Source organism: Schistocerca serialis, chromosome 6 (genome assembly GCF_023864345.2).
Source record: "Schistocerca serialis cubense isolate TAMUIC-IGC-003099 chromosome 6, iqSchSeri2.2, whole genome shotgun sequence".
NCBI lineage: Eukaryota > Metazoa > Arthropoda > Insecta > Orthoptera > Acrididae > Schistocerca > Schistocerca serialis.
In genome coordinates, this window is record NC_064643.1 from 492,434,846 (window position 1) to 492,459,196 (window position 24,351).

General features: G+C 42.7%; 1 protein-coding gene across 1 annotated transcript in view; it reads right to left on the bottom strand.

The window, feature by feature from the left end:
- Positions 1–24,351, bottom strand: part of LOC126484950 (uncharacterized protein KIAA1522-like) — a 488,837-nt gene that overhangs the window by 336,578 nt on the left and 127,908 nt on the right. The gene's annotated exons all lie outside the window — the stretch shown is intronic.

Here is a 24,351-nt window from a genome sequence, read left to right on the forward strand (position 1 = left end):
TTTTTTTGAAAGGCAAACCCAGGAGCCTTGGTGGCTGTATAAATAAATCCTAATTTTTACATCCAGGTTTAGCATTCTTCATGATGAAGGTTTAGAGTCAATCAAAGAGTAGGGATGGAAGACAAGTAGCTTCTTTAGAGTGCACTAAATTTCTGCTTTCCAATATTCAACGGCTCCTTAGATTGTGTCATTTAGTTCAATCATATCTCGTTGACTCACACTTCTTACATCAAGTTTTTAGCATTCTTCATGATGAAGGTTTAGAGTCAATCAAAGAGTAGGGATGGGAGACAAGCAGCTACTTTAGAGTGCACTAAATTTCTGCTTTCCAATATTCAACGGCTCCTTAGATTGTGTATTTTAGTTCAATAGTATCTCATTGACTCACAACATCGTCTACATTTGCGCAGTGGACAAAATTTTCCAAAGTCTGGGTTTTTCGTAGTAGTATTTGTCTAACCACGTATCACGACGTCGTCCCTACGTGTAGAGATCCCTGTTCTCAGTCTACAAGGGGCTGTCCAACTGACGTATGATAAGTGGAGTCTGGCTGCCATCTTTTCTTGAGTAGTAAATTCTGAATCTTCCGGGGATAGTTCAATTTAAACTTTAATATGTAGTGAGCCATGTTAAAAGGATGAAGTGAAGCCTACATTCGGATTTGACAAATGTTAGCTTTTCGTTGGAGTGTGTTTGGGAAAGGAAGTGGGATGACTGTGATGGGGAGATGACTCCAAATTAAGACCTTGGAGAGGGAAAGAAATACGAAGGGAAATGAGAAACTATAACATGCGTTCGAAAAGGAGGATTTTGTTAAGTCTGAAGTTATGTGGTAATCGTTTTAATGTTCGCATACGTGATTTCCCTAAATCGCTCCAGGCAAATGCCGGGATAGTTCCTTTGAAAGGGCACGGCCGACTTCCTTCCCCATCCTTCCCTAATCCGATGAGACCGATGACCTCGCTGTCTGATCTCCTCCCCCAAACAACCCAACAGAATGTTCGCATAGGAGCAGCTTATTAAAGTTATCCTGGAGTAGCGTGTGTAGGTGTGGCGTTGGAAGGATGTGCAGCAGAGTACGAAGGTATGAAGGATGAAACTATTACGTGATCGATGCTTTTGTGTTACTTCCTCTAAAGCTCGAATATTTTTATATCTCTGGCCATCAATAATATATTTTTCAGGTAAGAATATGAGAGACAATCACGACCCAATGATATCATCATCTAAAGACAAGGAATGGCTGTCGATTAAACTGCGAACGAAAATGTTTATGAAAGTAGCATTCACCTAAAGAGAGTAGAATACAAACCACATTTCTACTTGCGTGATGAGGTGGAATAAACTCCTTGTGGCAGTGGGGATTGACGAAAAACATGCTAACTGGAGTACCGAGGGAAAGGGTCCTTAATCGAACAGAAAAACGAAACGAAGGCCATCGATGATAGCAAGTATCAGGCGATTACCTACAACGTGTTGCTCAGCTCCGTCGACGAGCGATCAGCCCCCTTTTTCGCGCCACGGTTGTCACGTTAGCGAAAACGGCCTCTGAGTCTTCAGCAGTCGACTGATTCACCCACTGTAGCCCTACAGGAAGCTACTTGTTAGTCTATGAGGCTAAAATGATTGGAAATAGTCCTCGCACTTTTTAGATTAGGAACTCGTGGCTGAATTGTAGAATAAGGAAGTTTTTAGTGGCAACAGTAATGTGAACGGTACGTGAGAATACTGAGAATAAAACGAAGTGATAAGGTCCACATATTAAATGTACAACCGTCACGGTTCCTATTTCCACTCTTCCAAATTTTCTACGTGGAACACGAAAAAGTTATATTGTATAAATATTCTCCAAACTGCAAAAAACTGCCAGTCAATGATTATTTGTTAATTTAACACAACGATGCTTTGTTTTCAGTCCACTTTCCGTGTACAACGACAAGTGAACCACAAGCGCTGCCTGCATCGTGAGTCGTGGCTCGCGTTGCATATTGCATCGTTCTTTTGTTTCGGTGCCGCGAGCCAGTACTTTGGTTACGTGCAGTGAATTTTACCAAATCAAAAATTCCTTTGTCGGCAGAGATTCGCGTTCATTGTTCGACATACCTATGCACTCATGTCTGCTTTCACTTGTTTCTGCACCAGTTCTTTGAAGCTCAGTGAATGCAGCCTAGTTTCATTGATGCAGTATAAGCTGACTCACTCTACGAACAGGTTCTCATCTAGTTGGAAAAACCGAAAAAAAAAAACCGCGGAAGAATGCTTTGAAATGATTGCCTTATTATTCCTGTAATACTTTACACTGCTTTCATGGTTTTATAAGTGAAGTAATAGCAATTAAAACACAATAACGAGATATAAATATATGGTTATAAGATGTATCGATATAAATGTTAAGAACCCCAGTACTAGTTACCATATTTCTCAGCGAAACAGAGCGATCAGAACATACAACAGAATGCATGGAGAGGCAATTTGTAACGCATTGTAACGGACCAGAAGAGTAAAACCGAAAAACGGCGGTAGGTATGATACAAATCAAGATATCGTTTGTCATCATCTCGTTCAGGGAGTGGGTTTATTTTCTCGTAGGGCACTTGATTGTCCCTCCAGTCGACATTTAACGCCATAATTATACAGAGCGTGGACAGTCCTAAACTGTAGTTTTTTCTTTTTTAAATGAGGAAGCAATGCACGAAGTCTCGAAGTAGTAACCTGTGTGATGCCGTGTCAGTAAACTGTTGATGTTTCGGCATCGGCTTTGGTAGAGTTAACTTCGTAAAGATACAGAATCGCCTGTCTTCTGTCCATGGTGGATTTATTTGTATGAGTTACAAGAGGCCGTTAGTATGTGAAACCCCGTCAGTAACGGAAGGGAAACTGTCTGGTAAAGTGTGAGTATGTTTCCCCGTTGTATAACAGACAGTAGAGATATTTGAGACACAGTGTTAAAATGTTATGCGTAGCTTTAACGCAGGGTCACTTTGAGCAGCTACTGTAAGGAATGTTGTTGTTGTTGTTGTGGTCTTCAGTCCTGAGACTGGTTTGATGCAGCTCTCCAAGCTACTCTATCCTGTGCAAGCTTCTTCATCTCCCAGTACCTACTGCAACCTACATCCTTCTGAATCTGCTTGGTGTATTTATCTCTTGGTCTCCCTCTACGACTTTTACCCTCCACGCTGCCCTCCAATGCTAAATTTGTGATCCCTTGATGCCTCAGAACATGTCCTACCAACCGATCCCTTCTTCTAGTCAAGTTGTGCCACAAACTTCTCTTCTCCCCAACCCTCTTCAACACCTCCTCATTAGTTATATGATCTACCCATCTAATCTTCAGCATTCTTCTGTAGCAGCACATTTCAATAGCTTCTGTTCTCTTCTTGTCCAAACTATTTATCGTCCACGTTTCACTTACATACATGGCTACACTCCATACAAATACTTTCAGAAACGACTTCCTGACACTTAAATCTATACTCGATGTTAACAAATTTCTCTTTTTCAGAAACGCTTTCCTTGCCATTGCCAGTCTACATTTTATATCCTCTCTACTTCGACCATCATCAGTTATTTTGCTCCCCAAATAGCAAAACTCCTTTACTACTTTAAGTGTCTCATTTCCTAATCTAATATCCCCGGCATCACCCGACTTAATTCGACTACATTCCATTATCCTCGTTTTGCTTTTGTTGATGTTCATCTTATATCCTCCTTTCAAGACACTATCCATTCCATTCAATTGCTCTTCCAAGTCATTTGCTGTCTCTGACAGAATTGCAATGTCATCGGCGAACCTCAAAGTTTTTATTTCTTCTCCATGGATTTTAATACCTACTCCGAATTTTTCTTTTGTTTCCTCCACTGCTTGCTCAATTTACAGATTGAATAACATCGGGGAGAGGCTACAACCCTGTCTCACTCCCTTCCCAACCACTGCTTCGCTTTCATGCCCCACAACTCTTATAACTTCCATTTGGTTTCTATACAAATTATAAATAGCCTTTCGCTCCCTATATTTTACCCCTGCCACCTTCAGAATTTGAAAGAGAGTATTCCATTCAACATTGTCAAAAGCTTTCTCTAAGTCTACAAATGCTAGAAACGTAGGTTTGCCTTTTCTTAATTTTTCTTCTAAGATAAGTCGTAAGGTTAGTATTGCCTCACGTGTTCCAACATTTCTACGGAATCCAAACTGATCTTCCCCGAGGTCCGCTTCTACCAGTTTTTCCATTCGTCTGTAAAGAATTCGCGTTAGTATTTTGCAGCTGTGACTTATTAAACTGATAGTTCGGTAATTTTCACATCTGTCAACACCCGCTTTCTTTGGGATTGGAATTATTATATTCTTCTTGAAGTCTGTGGGTATTTCGCCTGTCTCATACATCTTGCTCACCAGATGGTAGAGTTTTGTCATGACTGGCTCTCCCAAGGCCATCAGTAGTTCTAATGGAATGTTGTCTACTCCCGGGGCCTTGTTTCGACTCAGGTCTTACAATGCTCTGTCAAACTCTTCACGCAGTATCACATCTCCCATTTCATCTTCATCTACATCCTCTTCCATTTTCATAATTTTGTCCTCAAGTACATCGCCCTTGTATAGACCCTCTATATTACCCCTCCACCTTTCTGCTTTCCCTTCTTTGCTTAGAACTGGGTTTCCATCTGAGCTCCTAATATTCATACAAGTGGTTCTCTTTTCTCCAAAGGTCTCTTTAATTTTCCTGTAGGCAGTATCTATCTTACCCCTAGTGAGATAAGCCTCTACATCCTTATACTTATCCTCTAGCCATCCCTGCTTAGCCATTTTGCACTTCCTGTCGATCTCATTTTTGAGACATTTGTATTCCTTTTTGCCTGCTTCATTTACTGCATTTTTATATTTTCTCCTTTCATCAATTAAATTCAATATTTTTTTTCTGTTACCCAAGGATTTCTACTAGCCCTCGTCTTCTTACCTACTTGATCCTCTGCTGCCTTCACTACTTCATCCCTCAAAGCTACCCATTCTTCTTCTGCTGTATTTCTTTCCCCCATTCCTGCCATTTGTTCCCTTACGCTCTTCTTGAAACTCTGTACAACCTCTGGTTTAGTCAGTTTATCCAGATCCCATCTCCTTAAATTCCCACCTTTTTGCAGTTTCTTCAGTTTTGATCTAGAGTTCATAACCAATAGATTGTGGTCAGAGTCCACATCAGCCCCTGGAAATGTCTTACAATTTAAAACCTGGTTCCTAAATCTCTGTCTTACCATTATATAATCTATCTGAAATCTGTCAGTATCTCCAGGCTTCTTCCATGTATACAACCTTCTTTTATGGCTCTTGAACCAAGTGTTAGCTAAGATTAAGTTGTGTTCTGTGCTAAATTCTACCAGGCGGCTTCCTCTTTCATTTCTTACCCCAATCCATATTCACCTACTACGTTTCCTTCTCTCCCTTTTCCTACTACCGAATTCCAGTCACCTATGACTATTAAATTTTCGTCTCCCTTCACTATCTGAATAATTTCTTTTATTTCGTCATACATTTCTTCGATTTCTTCGTCATCTGCAGAGGTTGTTGGCATATAAACTTGTACTACTGTAGTAGGCGTGGGCTTCGTGTCTATCTTGGCCACAATAATGCGTTCACTGTGCTGTTTGTATTAGCTTACCCGCATTCCTATTTTTTTATTCATTATTAAAGCTACTCCTGCATTACCCCTATTTGACTTTGTATTTATAACCCTGTATTCACCTGACGAAAAGTCTTGTTCCTCCTGCCACCGAACTCCACTAATTCCGACTATATCTAACTTTAACCTATCCATTTCCCTTTTTAAATTTTCTAACCTACCTGCCCGATTAAGGGATCTGACATTCCACGCTCCGATCCGTAGAACGCCAGTTTTCTTTCTCCTGATAACGACGTCCTCTTGAGTAGTCCCCGCCCGGAGATCCGAACGGGGGACTATTTTACCTCCGGAATATTTTACCCAAGAGGACGCCATCATCATTAACCATACAGTAAAGCTGCATGCCCTCGGGAAAATTTACGGCTGTAGTTGCCTCTTGCTTTCAACTGTTCGCAGTACCAGCACAGCAAGGCCGTTACGTTTCTCTGGCCTCTCAACAGATACCCCTCCGTTGTGGTTGCACCTACGGTACGGCTATCTGTATAGCTGAGGCACGCAAGCCTCCCCACCAACGGGAAGGTCCATGGTTCATTGGGGGGGGGGGGGGGGGACTGTAAGGAATAAGTTCTATAAATAAAAAAATACTTATTTTCATCAATCCCTTACCTCAAAATACTGAGTTTAGCATCCTCCACTACATGTACAATTTTTGCACTGTGGACAAATAGACGTGAACGAACTTTACAAACACGACGACAAATGGAACACATAATGTACGCTATCTGATCAAAAGTATCGGGACACCAGTTGGTGGACATTAATATGGGCAATGCCGAACATTCGTCTTTATGACAGCTTGAACTCAGTTGGGGAGACTTTCAACGGAGTGTCCGAATGTCTGGAGAAATGACAGTCCATTCTTCCTCAAGATCCGAAACCAAAGAAGGTAGTGACGTTGGGTGCCGGGCTATGAAACGAGTGCGACGCCCTAACACATCCCTAAGTGTTCCACAGCGCCCAGTCCATTTCAGGAATGTTGTTGTCCACAAACCATTGCCTAACCAAGACTGCTTTACGGCGGGGTGCTTTGACCTGCTGACACAACCATCGTCTCTGAATTGTTCCCCTATTGCACACAGTACGCATTTAGATTTTTCTTAAGCACATTGAGGGACGAAACCCTAAGGAACGAAAAATACCCGCATACCGTATAACTCCCAACACTTCCTCCGCACTTCACTGTTACCACTTCACCTGGTGGCAGGTAGCGTTCTCCAGGCATCCGCCAAACCCAAACCTTTCCGTTGCATCGCCACAAGGTATATCTTGATTCAGAGCTCCAAATTACTCATTTTCTGTGATCCGCTGTCCTGTGGCGTCGCTCTTTACGCCACCTCAAGCGTCGCTTAACACTGACTAAAGCGGTGCGTGGCCTACGAGGAGCTGCTCGACCACTGTACCACATTAACTCCCTACGCATAGCCATTGCTCACCTGCTGCTAGCTATTTGAAACTCACGAGAGGTTCCTCCCATTGGTGTTATACGATTTCTTACAACCACCATCCGTCAGCACGTGTGGTCTAATTGGTCTTGGTTTAGTTGTGGTTGTTCCTTCGCTTGTCCACATCATCAACAGTCGATTTGGGCAGATTTAGAAGGATTGAAATGTCACTGATGGATTTGTATTCAGGTGATACACCATAAGTAGTTCACGTTCGAAGTCACTGAATTACTCTGACCTATCCATCCTGCTATTACAGCTTTCATACTGGCAACTTAATGCTCCCCATTTCGTTTTCTAATGGTGAGCCTACCTCTCGACACATTTAGTCGTCAGCTCCGCATTACATAGGGGTGTCCGAATACTGTTAGTAAGATTGTGTATCTTGTTGCTTCCGTAGAGCTGGAAAAAATGAGGAAGTTAGTTGCTATATGTCTTATAATGGAGAATAAAAAGTTTTATATTAAAAAAGTTTCTCCTTGACAACTCCTTCTATTCCGTAGAAGAATTACTATGTTTACAATGTGTAAAAGGTGATGGGTAGGAATTTCCAGCTCAATCTGTACATCTTGTTTTCAGTTCGAGGAAAGAAAAATATACACATGATGATGTTTAGAGTACAAATAGATGCACAAATTAATTTGCAATATGAATGTAAAATGACTCTTTCCACATCATGAATATTTATCGTGCAAAATGATCCATGGAACGTGAAGGTAACCAACTCTCAGTTTATTATTATTGTATCTACAGCCAGTTGTTCTAATCGATTTTGGTAATTTGAGATCAATTCCAAATCCAAAGGTCTTTATCCTCTTCCACATCGCATCGAAATCGATTTCATACACTTGAAAGACTGTCAGGTCATCATAAAGCAGCATAATTAATAATTGTTGTTGTTGTGGTCTTCAGCCCAGAGACTGGTTTGATGCAGCTCTCCATGCTTCCCTATCCTGTGAAAGCTTCTTCATCACCAAGTACCTATTGCAACCTGTATCCTTCTGAATGTGCTTAGTATATTCAAGTCTTGGTCTCCCTCTAAGATTTTTATCCTCCACGATGTCCTCCAATACTAAATTCGTGATCTCTTGATGCCTCAGAACATGTCCTACCAACCAATCCCTTCTTCTGCTCAAGTTGTGCCACAAATTCCTCTTCTCACCGATCCCGTTCAGTACCTCCTCATTAGTTACATGATCTATCCATCTAATCTTCAGTATTCTTCTGTAGCACCACGTTTCGGAAGCCTCTATTCTCTTCTTGTCTAAACTACATATCGTCATGTTTCACTTCCATACATGGATGCACTCCATGCTACTACTTTCAGAAAAGACTTCCTGACACTTAAATCTATACTCGATGTTAAATTTCTCTTCTTCAGAAACGCTTTCCTTGCCGTTGCCAGTCTGCATTTTGTATCCTCTCTACTTCGACCATCATCAGTTAGTTTGCTCCCCAAATAGCAAAACTCATCTACGACATTAAGTGTCTCATTTGCTAATCTAATTCCCTCAGCATCACCTGATTTAATTAGACTACAATGCATTACCCTCGTTTTCCTTTTCTTGATGTTCATCTTATATCCTCCTTTCAAGGCACTGTCCGCTCCGTTCAACTGCTCTTCCAGGTCTTTTGCTGTCCATGACAGAATTACAATGTCGTCGACAAACCTCAAAGTTTTTATTTCTTCTCCATGGATTTTAATTCCTACTGCGTATTTTTCTTTTGTTTCCTCCACTGCTTGCTCAATATACAGATTGAATAACATCGGAGATAGGCTACAATCCTGTCTCACTCCCTTCCCAACCACTGCTTCCCTAAAAGAGAGTATTCCAGTTAACATTGTCAAAAGCTGTCTCTAACTCTACAAATGTTACAAACGTAAGGTTGCCTTTCATTAATCTATCTTCTAAGATAATTCGTAGGGTCAGTAATGCCTCAGGTGTTCCTACATCTCTACGGAATCCAAACTGATCTTCCGCGAAGTCGGATTCTACCAGTATTTCCATACGTCTGTAAAGAATTCGTGTTAGTATTTTGCAGCCGTGACTCATTAAACTGATAGTTCGGTAATTTTTACACCTGTCAACATCTGCTTTCTTTGTGATTGGAATTATTATATTCTTCTTGAAGTCTGAGGGTATTTCGCCTGTCTCATACATCTTGCTCACTAGATAGTAGAGTTTTGTCAGGGCTGGCTCTTCCAAGGCTATCAGTAGTTCTAACGGAATGTTGTTTACTCCCGGGGCCTTGTTTCGACTTAGGTCTTTCAGTGCTCTGTCAAACTCTTCACGAAGTATCATATCTCCAATTTCATCTTCATCTACATCCTCTTCCATTTCTATAATATTGCCCTCCAGTACATCGCCCTTGTATAGACCCTCTATATACTCTTTCCACCTTTATGCATTCCCTTCTTTGCTTAGGACTGGTTTTCCATCTGAGCTCTTGTTATTGATACAATTTGTTCTCTTTTCTCCAAAGGTCTTTCTAATTTTCCTGTAGGCAGTATCTATCTTACCCCTACTGATGTATGCCTCTACATCCTTACCTTTGTCCTCTAGCCATCCCTGTTAGCCATTTTTCTCTTCCTGTCGGCCTCATTACAATTAATAAAACACAATAAACAGCTTGTCCTTGTCTGTATTACGATACTTGTGTTAATGTAAACTATAAAACATCTTATGAAGCAAGTGATGACAGGTCTACAATTATATATATGTTCACCTGACAGAGAACAGTCGAACGTATATGATGTTCCTCAGTGACACAGTTCCCATGGATCCACCGATTCCCATACTGTAAGATCGATATTGGGCACACAATCTGTAATTATTCGAATGAGTCAAATTAGAAGCCTTTTGATTTTCTAAGTTAAGTCGAAACAGAGTAAAGGTGATTTAGATAACTTTACGCACATTAACTCAAATAGATATCAGGATATGAATCCATACTTCACGTTCGGTTTACTTTGAAATGTCATGCCTAAAGTTTCTCATATATATTAAAAGTCAGTATAAACATGTAACATAGAAAAAATGCAACTCCAGATTTGCGTTGTTTAGACAAAATGATACTATCTGATATGCAATGCTCCAAAACTGTAGCTTTAATTTTAGTAATAGCTTCGACCATATCACTCACTGATTTGGCCTTAGGCTCGTTTCGAGGCTTAGTAATTTTTGTTCAGTTGTATTACTTGTGTTAATATCTTCAAAAAAACCTGGTTCACTCATATACTATAACGAGATTTGCATGTTTAAGTAATCAGCAGTCTGTAACAGACTGTCTGTCCTACTATTAGGCACTGAATTACATCTCAAACTGAACCTTAATTGGGCTTATAAAATCAAAAGTCTTAAGTGCAAAGAGGAGGTGACTGTTTAGGCACAGTTTCTGCGGGACTTTTAATTGGCGAATCTGTGAATCTTTTGTGTAATATATTTCCTATATTGGCAACTTTAACCATCTGTATTTTTAAACGTCAGTTTTTGTTTCACTGTGTTGGATAACTGCTTGGAGCACCACAAACGTTTTCGACCTGGTTTTCACTTTGTTATTTAACTGTTTACGTGTTTCTTAGAGTCAAACAGGTAGCAAGAATGCATAACAGAAGACTTTATACCTTAACAGTGTTCAGCATGGCTGCAAAGAAAAAAAGGGAGGATTATAGTTCGAAGTTCCGTGGACGATATGGTAACTGAAGAATAGCTGAAACTCAGACTGAACGAGGCACGGTAAGGGAAACAGTCGAAATGCTTTCGAAGAAATCATCACGCAGTTTCGTTAATCTGTTTAAGGAAGCACCACGAAACCTAGATATGGATGTCAGGACTCAAAATTAAATCCCGCTTCTTCCGAATGCGAGTCCTGTGCCTGCCACCACTGCTTACGTAGCGAAATACGTAGCAGAGACGAGTCTTCTTCTTTATTACGCTTTTTATCAGATACGGTAAAAAAAGCTTCTTTCAAATGAACATTACCTGTGGTAATCATTTTGACTCAGAGGCATACAACGGAGGAAGTAACTAGGAGACTTGTTTTGGTTTCTGTAATTACCGTAGCAGCCTCGTCATCGGGAAATATCTGCCTCGTGACTATATGAAATCACTTCTACTTACATCACGTTCCAACAACAACAATGACATCATGATAGAGAAATAGTCGCAGCAGCTTCTTCTGCACCACGAGTAGTCTATCATATTGTCTCCTGGTATATTTGCTTTCAGTTGTACTCTTTGTCAGTAAAGCTGTCAGGAATAAATATTTGTTTAAATATGGCATTGTTCTGGAAAAAAACGAGACAATTTTGCAGTGATTCTATTAAAATACATAATATCCAAATAAATACAAAACTATCGATTTTCAGTAGACTAAATATAATTCCACTTATACCACAACGTCCTTTACTAGGGTAGACCCACTACCGGCGGTGGCTCAGCCCAAGTACAGTAATCATACCCCCCAAACGAGAAATAGCTGAGGAAATTGTAAATAATGTCTTTAAGAAAATTATTAAGTGTTTCTCTGCAAATGAACTCTCATTAAATTTTAATAAAACACAGTGTGTACAGTTCTGTACAGCAAAAGGCGTAACACCATTAATAAAAATAGAGTTGGAACAGAAGTCTACAGCTAAGGCAGAATACTCCAAATTTTTGATTGTATGCACTGATTTGATATTGAACTGGAAGAAACACATTGATGATCTACTGAAACGGTTGAATTCAGTTACTAATGCTATTATGATTATTTGCAAATTTTAGTTCAGCTACTTACGCTACAGGGGTATTGCAAATTCTGGTGATAAACATATTAGTAAATTAGCTTACTACGCCTATTTTCTGTCACTGCTTTCGTGTAGCAGCATATTTTGGAGAAATTCATCATTAAGGAAAAAAGTATTCATTGCACAGTAGATACACAGTACATACACTCCTGGAAATGGAAAAAAGAACACATTGACACCGGTGTGTCAGACCCACCATACTTGCTCCGGACACTGCGAGAGGGCTGTACAAGCTATGATCACACGCACGGCACAGCGGACACACCAGGAACCGCGGTGTTGGCCGTCGAATGGCGCTAGCTGCGCAGCATTTGTGCACCGCCGCCGTCAGTGTCAGCCAGTTTGCCGTGGCATACGGAGCTCCTTCGCAGTCTTTACCACTGGTAGCATGCCGCGACAGTGTGGACGTGAACCGTATGTGCAGTTGACGGACTTTGAGCGAGGGCGTATAGTGGGCATGCGGGAGGCCGGGTGGACGTACCGCCGAATTGCTCAACACGTGGGGCGTGAGGTCTCCACAGTACATCGATGTTGTCGCCAGTGGTCGGCGGAAGGTGCACGTGCCCGTCGACCTGGGACCGGACCGCAGCGACGCACGGATGCACGCCAAGACCGTAGGATCCTACGCAGTGCCGTAGGGGACCGCACCGCCACTTCCCAGCAAATTAGGGACACTGTTGCTCCTGGGGTATCGGCGAGGACCATTCGCAGCCGTCTCCATGAAGCTGGGCTACGGTCCCGCACACCGTTAGGCCGTCTTCCGCTCACGCCCCAACATCGTGCAGCCCGCCTCCAGTGGTGTCGCGACAGGCGTGAATGGAGGGACGAATGGAGACGTGTCGTCTTCAGCGATGAGAGTCGCTTCTGCCTTGATGCCAATGATGGTCGTATGCGTGTTTGGCGCCGTGCAGGTGAGCGCCACAATCAGGACTGCATACGACCGAGGCACAAAGGGCCAACACCCGGCATCATGGTGTGGGGAGCGACCTCCTACACTGGCCGTACACCACTGGTGATCGTCGAGGGGACACTGAATAGTGCACGGTACATCCAAACCGTCATCGAACCCATCGTTCTACCATTCCTAGACCGGCAAGGGAACTTGCTGTTCCAACAGGACAATGCACGTCCGCATGTATCCCGTGCCACCCAACGTGCTCTAGAAGGTGTAAGTCAACTACCCTGGCCAGCAAGATCTCCGGATCTGTCCCCCATTGAGCATGTTTGGGACTGGATGAAGCGTCGTCTCACGCGGTCTGCACGTCCAGCACGAACGCTGGTCCAACTGAGGCGCCAGGTGGAAATGGCATGGCAAGCCGTTCCACAGGACTACATCCAGCATCTCTACGATCGTCTCCATGGGAGAATAGCAGCCTGCATTGCTGCGAAAGGTGGATATACACTGTACTAGTGCCGACATTGTGCATGCTCTGTTACCTGTGTCTATGTGCCTGTGGTTCTGTCAGTGTGATCATGTGATGTATCTGACCCCAGGAATGTGTCAATAAAGTTTCCCCTTCCTGGGACAATGAATTCACGGTGTTCTTATTTCAATTTCCAGTAGTGTATGTATTCAGTTATGAGATCTTTTTATTAACAACCCATCCCAATTCGAAAACAGTAGCAATGTGCATGCCTACAATACTAGGAGAAAGGCTGATCATCCCCATTCTGAATTAAATCTAACTTCGGAACATAAAACGATGAATTACGCTATCACAAAAATCTTAGGTCACTTAGCAAGTCCATTCGGCAGATTCATGGACTGATTTTGCTTCTTTTAAGTCCGTACAAGTGCTACAACAAACCACTACCCCGACAATGATTGAAATGGGATTACACATTCGTTAAAGCATACGCGTTGAATAAACACTCTTACGGTACTACCCATGCTACATCAGCAGACACTGCAAATGTGGCACTTCATCATGTGAGCATTGCATAATCGCCTGTAATGAAGTCTAGGTTAGAACAAGCCGTACACCAAGTTAGCTGAAAGTAACACGGCGGTTGATGGCCACGTAATAGTTGTGCTGCTGGCTCCCCAGGAAGTCTTCCCTCCCGCTCGGCGGAATGGAATACTAGGAGAACGAAGGAATAAAGGATTACAAGCTCAGATAGTACAAATAGCAGGTAAGGAATCGGCACTAAACTCTTCAAAAGAACCAACCTGGCACTACATCCTCAAGTTAAAACCATCAATTTTATTCTCGAAAGTTTTCTGATGTCACCTGTGCACCTTCTATTAGGTCCTTGTCTTTGTCTTTCTTTAGATCTTGTAATCTAGAACAGAAATTCCTTGTTCCATCCAGCATCCATTCACGTGGGTATAAATCCCAAACTGATCACTCTTTTTTCATTACAACGATAATTACACATTCAACCCCGTTATATTCAGTAATCACTTCTTTTGTTTCTTGTAGAAATTCTTGACCGTCTGTACGCTCTGTATCACGTAAGTGTGAGAAATCTTGTATGAAGAATTAAACAGTGTGTTGTTCTGTGAAGCCAGCAAATAAGTAACAAATGTCAAATGTTATTATAACTAATAAATACAGTTCTTGTTTTTATCACAACTTGTACCTGAAATTATAAAGTTTAGTATTTTAAGATCAATATCTCTTGTCTTTTAATAAGTTCTGGATTTGTTTTGACATATTGTATGGCCTTGTACCACAGATGCCGATGCACAATTAAATGAAAATGTAGCGAATAAATAAATCTACAAGGGTTAAACACCGTTTAATATGATGACATTAGAAGCAGTTTGAACATGGGGGTAGTAGTACTGGTGACAATATACCATATGCGCTAGAGAGGCTTGATTGTTATAAACCTCAGTCTTCTACAAAACACAATGTTTTCAATACATTTTGTGTAGCTGGTACCTCTTCGTAAATATTAGAAAAAAGTGACATTTCAGCTGCACTAGGAGCTAATGACAAATATTTGATAACTACCGGTTTGGAATAAGTTCAGGTACCATATTATTATTTACAGTAGCCTGTATGGTAACGTTCTTACCGTGGTATGACATAAAATAAAAACCATCCTGCATCACTACCGTCAATGTAAAATGTACTACACGGTCAACAGTGAAGTATAATGATACAGTTGAAAAAAATCACTGTATTTTACTGTTGACTATCATACAAGCTACAGTAAATAATTTTATGATTGCTGTATGTGATCAGATGATCGAAACCGGCAGTTAATTTAGATTTATTTTATCAGCATCTCCTGGCGGTCCTGAAATGTTTTTGTTTTCCTTATTGTTTCACATCTACATACACATTTCGCAAACCACTGTATCGTGCATAGCGGAAAGCACTTTGTATCTCTACTACAGTGGCCGTCACGAAATTAGACGCCTCAAGGTCACACACACCCCCTGCAGCCTGCCAGTGCTAAGCGCTCTGATTCGCTCTCCAAACAGCCTTGCAGCTGCGTGTACAGTGTTAACAGCGCACCGCCAGCTGAACGTTCTGTTTTTCCAAGCGATATCGTTTATCACGTGTGGAACGGTGCATTGACGCATGTTTGATAGTATGCGAAAAGCAGGAGCAGGGGCCTACGTGTACTGCTACTCTGGTCGGCGTGCATAAAGGGCGTAAAGACATTAGAAAACAATCTAAAACTGTCATACCGAAGGTACTGATGAGGCCAACAGTGAAAACCCCACTATCAGCCCCTGAAGACCAAGCGGTAGTCGAGCCAGGAACAATATGAATTTTACACAAGTTCATAAAATGACAACAAATATTTATGATGTTTCCGAATTGACCTTACTCCGTATTAACACTGCAGTAACATTGGCAGAATCTCTAGATCTGAGCACGTGGTTTGATTCTCCAATGTAGGAATATAAATGAAAACGGAAATCATGAAGTTTCACGATTTTGACATAAAATTAGTGCTTAGAACTGTACTTCGATACTAGGACAGAGGAGAGTATCCGACGGCTAGAAAGATATAGAGCGACCTCTGTGAAAAAATTCATTACTGTGGCACAGAGATCTCCGTTCTTTGCCTTCTCCCGTCACTTGGTTCAAAAATGGGTCAAATGGCTCTGAGCACTATGGGACTCAACATCTTAGGTCATAAGTCCCCTAGAACTTAGAACTACTTAAACCTAACTAACCTAAGGACATCACACACACCCATGCCCGAGGCAGGATTCGAATCTGCGACCGTAGCAGTCCCGCGGTTCCGGACTGCAGCGCCAGAACCGCTAGACCACCGCGGCCGGCCCGTCACTTGGTTTTCGATTCAGAAAGAAGTGGACCTTGCAGCAGTAAGAATGAAGTTTTGTGTAAAATTCTGAGGACAATACTCTTGGATAATTAGATACGATTTGGGTTTCACAAAACCACACGCAAAAACATGTTTTCCTCAACTCCAACGGAAATCATAGCCTGAATGTACCTAACACTACTTTTGTATAGCGTATATCGGCGATCTGGATGGTCTGAAAACTAATAATACTACTACTAATAATAATAATCAATCGAGCCGTCGGAACTAAAAACACAGGTGACGGCATACAAGTACTCCTGCACAGCCACGCACGGAATCTCTCACAAATAAAATGCCTTCATACGTGACGCAATGCAGTAATAATGTTGCAGATGTTACCAAAATTGCCGGCCGTGGTGGCCGAGCGGTTCTAGGCGCTACAGTCTGGAACCGCGCGACCGCTACGGTCGCAGATTCGAATCCTGCCTCGGGCATGGATGTGTGTGATGTCCTTAGGTTAGTTAGGTTTAAGTAGTTCTAAGTTCTAGGGGACTGATGACCGCAGATGTTAAGTCCCATAGTGCTCAGAACCATTTGAATTGTAATTTTGCTCCTTGTTATTATGTGTGTGGCATATTTTTTAAAAGTTCAGATAACTTACAAAACGTAGACTGTGTAATATTGGGGCAGAGTAAATAATCATCTCATTAAAGTTAAGCGGTTCGCAGAAAGAGGATACCTAGCTGAATACAAATGAATACCACTCTTAGTAACAGGCTTCCGATGTCTCAGATTTACGTTCTCTTTCACATTGGAGGACCGAATGTTACCAGTGTTTAGTAAAGAATATGGGAAAACAGTTTACCAACCTGAATTTTTTTTATCTACCAGACAGATAGGGTGAAGAACTTCGAGCATATATGAAAGTAATAAATTAACAGGAATGCGAATGGCCAGATTTTTTTGCATGTATGTACACAGACGGGTCCAAAACTCATGAGCGAGTTGGTTCCGTTTATTATTTCCCTAGCATGCTGATAGCTAAAAAGTTTTTATTACCGCCATTAAGAAATATTTACACAGCTATTAAAGAAGCAGTTAAGCTTGGAACCGAAAAAGGGAACAGGACACTAATTCTGACTGACCGTTGAAGTGCTTTGGAGCAATTAGAGCGTTGAAAGTGGAAAGCTGAAAACAGTTGTATCTGCGCTTTTGGTGGAATTAATAACGGAAGCCAACAAAGAAAAAAAAATCCGTACATCTAAAGGGGCACTCAGGGCATAAAGGGACACTCAGGTATTCGGCATAAGAAACTAGCAGATGGTCCTGCAAAAGACAGCATCAAAGTCAATATTTACACAGCCTCCGAATTCTGACTTCCTGCCCGAAAAAAAATAACAATTGGTGCAAACAATGTCAAACATCACAGCAGAAAAAGGACTTTTCGACCGCTTCAGTCGAGCGGTAGTCAGAAAAATCTCCCAAGGAGGTACGTTACATCAGTTACTACAATAAGGTTGGGAAAGCATGTTTTCCTGCACGCTTCTACAGGTCTGGAGTGACAGACTCTCTCACATGCAATAAGCATTTAGAAAACAACAGAGATCTTGACCAATCATTTTGGGATGTTCCAAGTACGCTTCACATCAAAATAAACTTTGTAAAAGTCTTGCAAAAATGAAGATTCCCTCATCAACAAATATTAAAACATTAATGAGTGAGAACAACCTCAAAATCAATAGTTTAATAGAACGTTATCTTCAGGATGTGGAGATAAAGCTCTATCATAAAAAAATTGAATTTGGTAGTTATTAAAGGAGGCTGAAGGCTCACCAGTATGTGGCAAGAATGACAAAACCCTGTTGTCACTAACCTTGTCGACCAGATTACCAAATGAAAATAACATTCACGTTGTATATAGCACCAAACCAGATAGCTTCAAAGACAATTTGTGACATGCAGCTTCTCAGTGACTGTTTCCATACTTACTTCGACTTAATTTTTTTAAAACACATTTAATGACATAGTTCTTGGTAAATAATTTATTTCACAACTGATAATTACAAAAGCATAGCAGTCGTTATTTGAAAGGATAAAGTTGCGATACTTATTATTTCGGTACTACATTTATATAAACTATGGGTCTGCGAGTGCTTATTTATTATCATTATTCCACATTGTTTCTACGCAAACCAGTAGTATACAATATTACATCACTAGTAATATCTAAGCGTGCCTTCCAATTATTATCAACATTTAGTTTCTTTTTAATTTCAGTGTCTTATTTTTGTGCACGTCAAAGTAAAATTGCATGCATTGTTATTGCATGGACTTGAAATTTCTGTTGTAGCACCACACTGGGGGTCCAGTGCTCACGGTCTTTTTTCGTAACTGAAGAGAGTGATTAAATAGTAAATCCTGACAGTAGCTTTATAAAGACCAGACGAAAGGCCACAAGAAGCAATACCTGGAACTGTGGTGTGAGGAGCCGCTGAAAATGATACCAGTACTACTCTGGTAATTACTGAAGGAGGCTGAATGCTCAGCAACATGTGGCAAGAATGACAAACCTTGTTGTCGCATACCCTTCTAGACGAGGAGACCAAATGGCATATTTAATCAGGATAATGCAAGAATGACATATTTCAGCAGGATAGTGGAAGAACTCACGCTGCAGTTCACACCGCAAATACGTCGAGGAATGTATGATTACTTGACTGGGCTGCCCTGTCCCGATTTGTCACCTACAGAGAACGTCCAAATGCGATGGGAAGACATATAGTAGCCTCCAGCCGGGGATTTTCGTGAACTGGCTTGGCATGTGTTCCAGGCATGGTACGAAATTCCATACGATAATTTGGGAACCTGTTTGGTTCTATACCACAATGAAGAGCGTATTAGTGCCACTGAGCGCTACATACATACGGAAAAAATAACAACACCACAAAAAAACTTAATGTAGAGCAATGAAATTTTAGCAATTTAGTAGTATGGTTCAAATGGCTCTGAGCGCTATGGGACTTAACATACATGGTCATCAGTCCCCGAGAACTTAGAATTACTCAAACCTAACTAATCTAAGGACATCACACAACACCCAGTCATCACGGGGCAGAGAAAAATTTTAGCAATACATTTGTACCATATGAAAGTGACTAACACTGCAAGATCACAGGTTAAAGTCGGTATGAGCTGGGTCAAGGTGAAATGCAGCCAGAATGTTAAATGGAAGCATGCAAACGTGCATGCACTGTGTTGTGCACGTGTCCGATGTCAGTGTTCCATACCTGTTGCGCTTGGTCGGTCAATACAAGGATGATTAATGCTTGTTGTGGATTACGCTGGAGCTGTCGTCGATGATGTACCATACGTGCTCGATTGCAGACGGATCTGGTGACTGAGCAGGCCAAGGCAAAACGTCTACACACTGTAGAGCGTTTGAGTTACAACAGTGGTATGTGGATGAGCATTATCCTGTTGGAAAAAAAATCCTAGAATGCTGTTCATGAATAGCAGCAGAATGTGTCTCGAATCGCCAGATTGACGTACAATAAGGGCGTGTGGCGTAACTACATCTGCTTCTGCTGTCATACGCAATCGCACCCCAGACCATACCTCTAGGTACAGGTCCAGGTGTCTAGCACGCAGACAGGTCGGTTACAGCCCTTCAACTGGCATCCTATAACGAACACACAGAAATTACTGGCACCGATGTAGACCCACCTTTAATCAGGAAACACAACAAACCTCCACCCTGCCCTTCAGTGAGTTCTCGCTTGATGCCACTGAAGTTGGAAATGGCGGTGGTTTGGCGTCAGTGGAATGAGAGCTACGGGGCATCCGTCACGGAGCTGTCTTGTGAAGCCAGTTTGTGGGCTGCAGTTCCATGCTCTTGCAATTTGTCGGTCAACACAGGGACTGTTAATGCTGGTTGTGGATGATGCTGTTGGAGTTGTCGTCGGATGAAGTCCCATATGTGCTCTATTGGCGCCGGCCGGTGTGACCGTGCGGTTCTAGGCGCTTCAGTCTGGAACCGCGCGACCGCTACGGTCGCAGGGTCGAATCCTGCCTCAGGCATGGATGTACGTGATGTCCTTAGATTAGTTAGGTTTAAGTAGTTCTAAGTTCTAGGGGACTGATGACTTCAGATGTTAAGTCCCATAGTGCTCAGAGTCATTTGAACCATTTTTTGCTCTATTGGAGAAAGATCTGGTGATCTAAAAAGCGAGGGCAAATGCTGACACCCTGTAGAGCTTGTTGGGTTACAACAGCGGTATATGGGCGAGAGTTATCCTGTTGGAAAACAAACCTTGAATGCTATTCATGAATGGCAGCACAGCAGGTCGAATCACCAGATGACATACAAATGCCGTCAGGACGCGTGGGATAACCACCAGACTACAGCTGTTGTCTTACTAAATAGCACCCCACAGCATAACTCCAGGTGTAGGTACAAATTACGTAGCACGCAGACAAGTTGGTTACAAGCCCTCAACTGGAATCCATCTAAATAACACAGGGCCATCTCTAGCACTGAGTCAGAACCTTCTTACATCAGAGAACACAACAGACCTCTACTCTGCTCTCTAATGAGCTCTCGCTTGAAACCATCGAAACTGCAATTGACGGTGGTTTGGGGTCAATGAAATGCACTCTACAGGGTGTGTGGACCGATGTTGTGCCTGAAGTGACCGATTTGTAACAGTTCGTTGAGTCACGGTGGAGCCAACTGCTGTTCAAATTGCAGTTGCAGATGCAGTACGATGCGCCAGAGCCATATGCCGAACATGATGGCCTTCCCTCTCTGTAGTGCCTCTTGGCCATCCAGAGACCGGTCTTCTTGCGACAGCACATTCTCATGACTACCGCTGCCAGAGTCATGTACAGTGAATGCATCCCTGCCAAGTCTTTCTGCAGTATCGCAAACGAAAGATCCATCTTCTCGTAGCCATATGACACGACTATGTTCAAACTCAATGAAGTGTCGATTATAAAGTCTTTGTCGTCTTAAAGGCTTTCTTCACTATCATTAACTCACCATCTCCAGTCTCACGTCCATTATAGCGTGTATTTATAACCAATCTCATAGTGGCGCTAGTAGCCCCACTTCATGCGACTGGTGCGAAATTTTGATAGACATCATCATTCAGATGATGAAGGACGCGTACCAACTTTCATCTATGTCGCACAACTGCTCCATGGTGTTGTGGTTTCTTTCCGTCTGTGTATTACACTAATGTTGAAGGTTGAGATCAGTTTTTAACGGAATAAAAGTTTAATCATTTCATGGCAGCTGTACGACGAACATCGTCATACAAATTTGATATTATCTGTCTTATGGTCCATGCTACAAATCTTTCCATTTCCGTTACTCCATTAAATTGGCTAATACGGAGAGAAAACGGTAACAGGAGCTTCTAACCTGAGCAAGGTGATTAATATGGAGGGACGGGGCTGCCTGAAGCAGAACGTGGTCCAGCATCTCGGTATTTGGGCAGAGGCAGAACAACGCGGCGGACACAGTTGGTGCGGTGTGCTGCCCAGGAAGCTCTCGGGGACGCCTGCGTCGCTCCTTGTGTGTCCTCCCGCTCTACGCCATCGCCGGTCAATGACGCTCTGTTTCCCTGCAGGCCACTGGCAGCGCCTCCGGAGGCGCAGTTTCTTACCGGCGCCCGAGACGTGCCACGGAGAGCTCGAGTTCTTGTTCCAGCAGCTGCTGAGGCCTCTCTTTCGCCGTTCACAGCTCCGATTCTGTGCGGCCCATCCTCATTGGGCATGAATGCTTTCCAGTTTCAAACGTTGCAGTTTGTTAACGCTACACAGTCTAGGACAAAAAAACGACAGAATGGTTGGAAGGAACGGAAACCGTTAGATATGATGTACATGCACAAACAAAAGATATGATTTATTCAAGAGAAATAGCTTCAGAAACTGAGCAAGTCAATAACATGGTGATCCACATCTGGTCATTAAGCAGGCAGTTATTAGGCTTGCCACTGATTGATGCAGTTGTTAAATGCCCTCCTGAGAGATATCGTGCCAAATTCTATCCATCTAGCGCATTGGATCATCAAAATCACAAGCTGATTCGAGGGCCTTGCCCACAATGTTCCAAATGTTGTCAACTGGAGAGTGGTCCAGTGGCCTAGCTGGGCGACTTAAGGTATTCCAAACACGAGCATAAGTAGTAGAAATACTCTACGTGTGTGGACGGGCATTATCATGTTGAAATGTAAGCCCAGAATGGCTTGCCACTACGGCCAACAGACTGGGACGTAGAATATCGTCGACGTACCGCTGGGGTGTAAAGGTGACTCGGATGACAATCAAAGGGAACCTGCTATGAAATGAAGTGGCATCCCAGACCATCATCTGAGGTGTCACGCCGCATGGGGGTAGCAGTCAAGTCTGTATCCCAACGCTGTCTCGGGCTTATCCAGACACATCTCTACTAACCATCAGGGCTCAGTTCGAATTGGGACTCGCCACTCAAGACAATTCTACTCCAGTCAATGAGATTTCGCGCCAATATTTTAATAACTTTTTAGTAGTGGATTATTATTGAGTTGCCAGTGGTATGTTTTATAGTAGTGATCGACCTTTGCGAAGTCTGGTTGTAATACTGCAAACACGCCACCTAAATACGACAATTACACTACTGGCCATTAGAATTGCTACACCACGAATATGACGGGCTATAGACGAGAAATTTAGCCGACAGGAAGAAGATGCTGTGGTATGCAAATGATTAGCTTTTCAGAGCATTCACACAAGGTTGACGCCGGTGCCGACACCTACAACGTTCTGACATGAGGAAAGTTTCCAACCGATTTTCTCATACACAAACAGCAGTTGACCGGCGTTCCCTGGTGGAACCTTGTTTTGATGCCTCGTGTAAGGAGGAGAAGAGTGTACCATCACGTTTACGACTTTGGTAAAGGTCGGATTGTAGCCTATCGCGATTGCGGTTTATCTTATCCCGACATTGGTGCTCTCGTTGTTCGAGATCCAACGACTGTTAGCAGAATATGCAATCGGTGGCTTCAGGAGGGTAATACGGAACGCCGTGCTGGATCCCAACGGCCTCGTATAATTAGCAGTCGAGATGACAGCCATCTTATCCACATGGCTGTAACGGATCGTGCAGCCACGTCTCGATCCCGGAGTCAACAGATGGGGACATTTGCAAGACAACAACCGTCTGCACGAACAGTTCGACGACGTTTGCAGCAGCATGGACTATCAGCTCGGAGACCATGGCTGCGGTTACCCTTGACGCTGCATCACAGACAGGAGCGCCTGCGATGGTGTACTCAACGACGAACCTGGGTGCACGAATGCAAAAACGTCATTTATTCGGATGAATGCAGGTTCTGTTTACAGCATCAAGATGGTCGCATCCGTGTTTGGCGACATCGCGGTGAACGCACATTGGGAGCGTGTATTCGTCATCGCCATACTGGCGTATCACTCGGCGTGGTAGTATGGGGTGCCATTGGTTGCACGTCTGGGTCACCTCTTGTTCGCATTAACGGTACTTTGAACAGTGGGCGTTAGATTTGAGATGTGTTACGACTCGTGGCTCTACCCTTCATTCGATCCCTGCGAAACCCTACATTTCAGCAGGATAATGCTCGACCGCCTGTTGCAGGTCCTGTACGGGCCTTTCTGGATACAGAAAATGTTCGATTGCTGCCCTAGCCAGCACATTCTCCAGATCTCTCACCAACTGAAAACGTCTGGTCAATGGTGGCCGAGCAACTGGCTCGTCACAATACGCCAGTGTTGATGAACTGTGGTATCGTGTTGAAGCTGCATGGACAGCTGTACCTGTACACGCCATCCAAGCTTTGTTTGACTCAATGCCCAGAGGTGATTGTTCTGGGTACTGATTTCTCCGGATCTATGCACCCAAATTGCGTGAAAATGTAATCACATGTGAGTTCTAGTACAATATATTTGTCCAATGAATACCCGTTTATCATCTGCATTTTCTTTTTGGTGTAGCAATTTTAATGGCCAGTAGTGTACTTTCCTGTGTTAAGGGGTTCGATCCCTGCTGCCATTTACATTGACCACCGAACTATTCGTGAGTATAACATGCATAGTATGAGAGAGATGTCTTCCATTGATGGCCAGTTGCCAGTCACAGCGCCACGCGTTGAACCACAGCGTTTCAATAATTACTTTTTGGGCTGCAATTCCCTTGTACGCG